Below are 8262 nucleotides of genomic sequence, written 5' to 3' on the forward strand. Positions count from 1 at the left end.
GAGTTCGAGCACACGTTCAGCTCGATGACGATCCCCGGACTCCGATCCAGCAAAGTGTCAGGGAAGAGTTCCGTCAGCACGATGGGCGTGGTGACGATCATGATGTACTACAGCAGCAGGGCTTCGCCTAAACTCCGCTACAGTATTATCGAGGAATATGGTGGCAGGGGGCACCGCACACGGCTAAGGAATAGATCACGTGGATCAACTTGTGTGTTCTAGGGTGCCTCTACCTCAGTATATAAAGGAGCCAAGGGGGGAGGCTGGCCGGCCAAGAGGAGGGCGCAGGAGAGTCCTACTCCCTCGGGAGTAGGATTCCCCCCCCCCCCCCCAATCCTAGTCGGAATAGGATTCGCGGAGGGGGAAAAGAGGAGGAGGGGGCCGGCCACCTCTCCTAGTCCTAATAGGACTAGGGGAAGGGGGAGGCGCGCAGCCCATCTAGGGTAGCCCCTTCTCTTTTCCACTAAGGCCCACTATGGCCCATATAGCTCCCGGGGGGTTCCGGTAACCCTCCCGGTATTCCGGTAAAATCCCGATTTCACCCGGAACACTTCTGATATCCAAACATAGGCTTCCAATATATCAATTTTTACGTCTTGACCATTTCGAGACTCCTCGTCATGTCCATGATCACATCCGGGACTCCGAACAACCTTCGGTACATCAAAATGCATAAACTCATAATATAACTGTCATCGTAACCTTAAGCGTGCGGACCCTACGGGTTCGAGAACAATGTAGACATGACCGAGACATGTCTCCAGTCAATAACCAATAGCGGGACCTGGATGCCCATATTGGTTCCTACATATTCTACGAAGATCTTTATCGGTCAGACCGCATAACAACATACGTTGTTCCCTTTGTCATCGGTATGTTACTTGCCTGAGATTCGATCGTCGGTATCCAATACCTAGTTCAATCTCGTTACCGGCAAGTCTCTTTACTCGTTCCGTAATACATCATCTCGCAACTAACTCATTAGTTGCAATGCTTGCAAGGCTTATGTGATGTGCATTACCAAGAGGGCCCAGAGATACCTCTCCGACAATCGGAGTGACAAATCCTAATCTCGAAATACGCCAACCCAACATCTACCTTTGGAGACACCTGTAATGCTCCTTTATAATCACCCAGTTACGTTGTGACGTTTGGTAGCACCCAAAGTGTTCCTCCGGTAAACGGGAGTTACATAATCTCATAGTCATAGGAACATGTATAAGTCATGAAGAAAAGCATTAGCAACATACTAAATGATCGGGTGCTAAGCTAATGGAATGGGTCATGTCAATCAGATCATTCAACTAATGATGTGACCTTGTTAATCAAATAACAACCTTTGTCTATGGTTAGGAAACATAACCATCTTTGATTAACGAGCTAGTCTAGTAGAGGCATACTAGTGACACTCTGTTTGTCTATGTATTCACACATGTATTATGTTTCTAGTTAATACAATTCTAGCATGAATAATAAACATTTATCATGATATAAGGAAATAAAATAATAACTTTATTATTGCCTCTAGGGTATATTTCCTTCACCCTACTCCACCATGATAGGTGCTTGCTCTAACTTGACACTATTATATGTGGTTGCATGTTGTGTATGATGTCTAGCTTGTATTGCTTCTAACTTGAATTGCATCTTCTTACTTTACACATAATGCCTGTGAATATGACACGTGTTCCTGTTTCTAGAACATACATGTACATGATGAGCACATCTCCCCTACTCCACCATCACAGGTGCTTGCTCTTACTTGGAACTGTTATACGTGGTTGCATTTTCCGTATCATGTCTAGTTTGTATTGCTTCTGATTATGTTGAATTGCATCTGCGTAGCTTACAACTTATACCTGCAACGATCACTTACCCATAAGACACATTTAACTTGGGACTGTGATGTAGGTTGCATCTTGCATTGTCTTCTAGCTTGTACTGCTTCTAATATCTTGAAATGGCACTTACAACGAGACACTTTTTACCTGATAGAGTGATATTGGTTGCATGTTCATATGGTGCCTAGCTTTCATTTCTTCTAATTTTGTTGAAATGCCTTCCGCTTAATGTTTTTTCATACATATTCCATCCTCCTATCGTACGTGTGAATATGAAACACTGTCTTTTTTTGTATATATTCCATCCTCCTATCCTGCGCTTGCCTTACATCAAAGTTGTGTTCGTCTGTATCATGCATCAACCAGTTATGCAGAGCTAATTTTATTCATCTTCTTGTGGTTTTGACTTCATAAGGCAATATCAGAAAATAAGAAGGAAAAGAGTAAGTTAGGGGATGTTGGTGGTCCTCCCCACCGACGCAAACAGAGACTCTCTAGATTTGCCACTGCTACTGCTAATGAAGTTGAAGTCCCAAGTCTACATGATGAGTTCATCTCCCGTACTCCACCATCGCACGTGCTTGCTCTAAGTTGACAGTGTGATAATTGGTTTCATGTTGCATATGTTGTCTAGCCTGTATTTCTTCTATTTTGATTAAATTGCACCTGCTGAGTTTATACGTTATACATGTTCATATGACATGGCTTTCTGTGTCTAGAATACACTTCATCTATCTATCATACCATGTTCTTACATCAAAGTACTGTTGTTGTGTATCCCGCATTAGTCACTCATGATTGGACGCTTTTAACATGGCAGTTTGATAGTGGTTGCATCTTGCATTGATTTCTACGTTGTACTGCTTCTAATTTTTCGAATTGCCACTTATGACAAGACACTTTTAACTTGGCAGAGTAATATTGGTTGGATCTTTCATATGGTGTCTAGCTTGCATTACTTCTATTTTCTTGAAAATCCTTCTGCTTAGTTTGCACATCGTAGCTGTGAATATGTCATGCCGTCCTGTTTTTCTTACATATTCCATCCTCATACGGTTGTCTTACATCAAAGTATTGCTTTTCTGTATCATGCATCAATGAGTTCTGAAGAGTGATTTTATTCTTTTGTGTTGTGGGTACAGCTTGACATGGCAAAGTCAAAAACGAGCAAGGAAAATAATATAGTAGGGAGTGCTGTTACTCGTCGGGTGAAACGGAAAAGGTTCTGCCGTCGAGATTCTGCTGGTACTTATAGTGCAGTAGAAGGTCCAAGTCCACCGGCTAAATCTACAAACACAGTATCACCTGCTCCACCAGCTGCAGCATCCGCTTCAACTGTACCAGCATCTCAACCAGTTACTCGTTCGTTTGCTCCAGAACTGGCCAGTTCCCAAGCTGGCTTCACACCTAACACTACTTCCGAAGCACTGCTGACACAACAGGACTTGGCAAGATCAGATGAACCTCATGAGCATCAACACCAAGACGGTACCTGACCGAGTCAAGTTGCAGTTGCATGCTCCTTTATATGTACTCTCACAGTTTGATGTACACTAACACTTTCCATATTCGTTGTTGAACTAGCACCACGGCGCAAGCGGAAACAGACATCAGGGATAATGCTTGAAAGACTAACAAAATCTAAAGGAGGAAGAATGGAGATCCATTTTGAGGCGGGTTTGAAAAGGCCACGTGATGCTACAGAGTCAGCCAAGTTAGTATCAGAGGCAGCCGTTGCCGTTAGGTGTCATGCACGTATCCTCCCAACGTGGATCCAGTACAGGAATGAGAAAGACAATACCCAGTTTAACACCTTCCTTGACCATTTATCCGTAAGTAATGTTATTCATCGCAATTAGTAATATTGTCTTGCTCTGTCCCAAACTTTCTAGCTTCCTCCTAATAAGACTCACATTCTTTTTTCAACAGATGAGGTTCAAGTTGGATCCGAAAGATGATGCAACTAGACAAGCATGCACTCATGTTTTTCAGTCTGCTCTGCGACAGTATCGGTACCAACTTAGAAAATCTCACTTTGAAGGCAAGGCTAACAATGAAATCGCCCAAACATCTCCAGTGGAATATATTACAGATGAAGACTGGACAGCCCTCGTTAAACACATATTGAACTTGTATTTATGTATGTGCCTTACAAGTGTATCTTCTTCTAGGCTAACTGTTTGAATAACAAAACCAACCGTTCTAAAGTGAAATTCCAACAGACCACAGGATCTTGTAGCTATATTGCACACTGCGAGGCTCTTGTAAATAGCTGCTACTTCCTTCTTTTTTTTGTGCCATATTATCGTATCTATATTGACTTGTTCCAAATACAGAGGAAATCCCGTGTGGACCAAAAAGAACCTGAACCGAATGCAGTGCAAATCTTCAAGGATTGCCACACCAGCAAGATGAAGGGCATGAGCACACCAGTTCAAGCCGCTGTTGTAAGTCCTTACTCCTCCTTCCTTGAACTGATTGGTACTGTGATGTGTTCATTTAACTACTTGGTTTGTAGCCAATGTCAGTTACTCTGTTCACTTTTATTCACAGTTGTCTTAATGTATCATTTCACCTTACATGGTTTAAAAGAGATGAAGGATATTCTTTTGGTCTTGATCTATAATCTAGTTGTTATGTTCACGTGCGCACACAATGATAAAATAGCATGTTTGTTTTATATCTGTTTGCCCATGATATGAATGATGTCATACTATGTTCATCCTACTTTAAACCATGTCTCTTTATCCTTAAATGTCAACGAATGTGAGGAAATAGACAATACAGTAGGCATGCTACATGGACATATGTTCCGAAAGTGATTTTATTATGTAGTTGGCACTACAATACATGCTAATGTATTACAGTAGTTCACCAAAATAAGTTATGTATAAATGTTTAACCTACTTTGTTTGTTTTTGTCTCATTATTAACTTATCTGGTACACTAATCTACAAGTTCAAACTTCCAGGAAGCTATGGAACAAATTATTGAACAGCCACAACCACCTCAAGGTGACGAGGCTACTACAGGCACAATGTCACCTCTTAATGTAGTGCGTCAGTATCTCTCCACTAACAGTGCAAAAAGCACCTTCCTGCGTAATTCTGGGTTGGTTGTCAAGGTAACCTCGTCCAAATCGCCTACTGAACAAAATCTTCCTGCTAGACAGAGTGATATATCTGTGCTCCAGACACAAGTCCAATCCCTAATGGACGTTGTTTCGGAAACAAGAATAGTGGTTGAGAAATGTCGTCAAGATATGAATCGTTTTGAAACCAGACTATCAGACATTCGCTTCGTTGTTCAAGAGCAATGGCGGAGAAAATGTGGAGATCGTGCTGCTCCGTCAGATTCTACAGCCTGAAACATTAGCACTCAGGTCAAATGATTTGTGCTTCTATACATCTGATGGTGCTTTTATCTGGAAGGACTGTAAACTTTATGCCAACAGGCCTTTTGTTGTATGGTTGGAATTTATTTTGTTGTGATACAACATTTATGATGCTGCCTCAGGCTGCAGTAATTACGATGCTATTTTGTATAGTGTAGGATTATCTTAGTAATGTATTCGGCCGAAAGCTTCGTAGGAGCCCAAAATGCCAACATTAGTCGGGCCCATTCCAATTGGGCTAAAAACGATTACGGGCCGAAATTGGCATGTAGCCCACTAAAAGTATCTGGGCCTAAATCAGCATAAGCTTTCATATTTTTCTGGTAGGCCTGTGCCCATAGTGGGCCTTTAATAGGCCTAAACATAATTTGGGCCCTCAGTAAAAATAGGCTGTTTACAGGTGTAAATATATCGAGCCCATAAAATACATGGGCCTTTAATAGACCGAAAGTGAGATTGGGCCCTGATTGTGCCAAATAACCCACTGGACTTTAACAAGCCGAAATTCGGACGGGCCGTAAATGCGCCGAGCTAATACATGGGCCTTTAACAGGCCGAAACTTCGGTCGGGCTAGATTATCGTCATTTTTATATGGGCCGTTAATGGTCCCGATATGACATTGGGCCACATATGGCCCATGGTTTACGTCCGGCGTTAACAGGTCGAAAATGACAACAGGCCAAAAGTGGCCCAAAGCTATAGTGGGCCTCTAACAGGCCGAATGTCAGACATGGCTGAATATGACCCAAATCCTTCACGGTCGTTTATGGGCCATAATTTTTGATGGCCTGTAAGTGGGCACAAATGAAGCCAGACCTTTAAAAGGCCGGAAATACACCAGGCCGTAATTCGGCCCAATTACTTAGCGGACTGTTAACGGGCCAGAAGTGACCATGAGCCGCGTTGATGACAAGTTTATGACAGGCCGTTGACGGGCTGATTTGACAGAGAATGTTGGGCCTTTAGCTGGGCCGGCCCATTATGGTCGGCAGAATCTTGTTGGCCTTTAGCTGGGCCGGCCCACAAAATCTTGTAGGCCTTTAGCTGGGCCGGCCCATTATGGTCTGCAAAATCATGTGGGCCTTTAGCTAGGCCGGCCCATTATGGTCCGCTAAATTTTGTGGGCCTTTAGCTGGCCGACCCATTATGGTCCGCTAAATCTTATGGGCCTTTGCTTGGGCCAGCCCATTTAATCTATGTGGGCCACTTTTGGGCCGGTCCACGTGTGAACATATCATAGGCCCATCTCGACCGTTCAATGAGTGACACCTGTGCCAACGCGGAGCTGACGTGTGGATCCGTCAGCCAATGAGAATTTTACACGTGGAAAATCGGCATTGGTCGTGGCTGTTAACGGGTTAATGGATCCAAAATCCGACCCGATAGCTTAACGGCGTTTCGTTACGGTGGATGCCACGTGTCGGTCACCCTTGACGAAAGCACTTCTGTGACGTGCGATTTATCGTCATGGAAGTGGACACTTCCGTGATGATAATTTTGGCAATGTCATGGAACACTTCTACGACAGCACAGGTATGACTATCTTGATTCTGTCATAAATTTTTCATGGATGTACATGCATGACAGAAAACATGACCTACTGTGACAAACACGTATAATCACGGAAGTGTATTTTTTTGTAGTGGAAGATACCGGCAGGGAAGGTACCGGCGCCGACACCGCTACCAAAAAGAAGAAGCAGAGGATACGAAAACCTAACAAACTAGGGATTGGACGAGTAGGGATCACAAAGATGGCACCTGGCAAGTTTGAGCCATTAGAGCCGGAAGAACCTCGCAAGTGCTATGGGAACCAACTAGGATGCATCCTACGGGAATGTGCGAGCATCAACGACGATGACTTAAGGAGTAAAGAACATTTGATGCAGTTGCTCCTGACGAAGTTGCATAAGAGATTCAAGTTCCCCGACCGGGATGATAACATAGAACAACCGTGGGATGATCCGAAGATGAAAAAGATTAACAATCACGCCATGGGCATGTTCAACAATGATTTGGCCTCCTGGAAAGGGAGGGTGAAACGAGCTATTGAGGCTGAGGAACCCCTGTCCAAGATTCTGGAGGAAAATCCGAAACTTACGGAAGAGGAGTTCGAAAAGTTCAAGGACACTTCTGCTACCAAGGCAGCCAAGGCTAAGGCTGTGAAATTCAAGAGCCTTCAGCAAAGGAACACGGGGAAGCATTGCCTCGGAAGCTGTGGCTACCTCGGTAAAAGGCCCATATGGGATAAGGAGGACGCGGAACGTGAAGCCGCGGGTATCCCAGACCCCTTCGCGAAGTTCACCAACCCCTTGGAGTGTGACTTCATCAGGGCCCGCTACAAGTGGACAAGGAAAAGAAGGTTTTTTACACGGACCAGATCATGAGGAAATTGATTATACTACTGGTAATTATTCTTTTACCACCTTACATTTAGCTCCAGATCTAGTCGACTACACATTCCTAAACGGTTCACACTCCTTCTGCAGGAGAAGCAACACCAGCTTGTAGCCAAAAGCCCTACTTCTCCGATGAGGCCCAAGTGGGACACCCCTCTCAACCGGGCCTTGAACGAACTTAAGGGAATCCCTTTGGGCCAGCGGCCGCAATATGGTCGTGTGCACGGCGCTGGAGACGGCGCCACGTGGAAGGTGTTTTACAACGAGGGCCCGGAGGCCAAGAAGCAGAAAAAGAAGTTTAGTCAGGCGGACATCGACGAGAAGGTGAAGCTTGTGGTCACGAAAAAGCAGCTGAGGACGTGAAAAAAACAACCGAGGAGAAAAATGAGTTGCTACAGCAGTCAGTCAATGCAGCTGTAACTGCCTGCAGAAATGATTTTGCTACTAACTTGGTTCCAACTATCATCAACTGGACGAAGGAAAATCCAGACAAGACGGTACATGATTTCTCGTTGCCCAGTTTCGTCGGGAGCAACTCCGTGAACAACAACACCACCACACCATCACTTGCTCACGGAACCGGGCCTCCTCTCGCAGTCGCTCCCGCTCATAGCAGCCCGTCCTCAGT

The sequence above is a fragment of the Triticum urartu genome, chromosome 4 (assembly GCF_003073215.2).
Source record: "Triticum urartu cultivar G1812 chromosome 4, Tu2.1, whole genome shotgun sequence".
Lineage (NCBI taxonomy): Eukaryota > Viridiplantae > Streptophyta > Magnoliopsida > Poales > Poaceae > Triticum > Triticum urartu.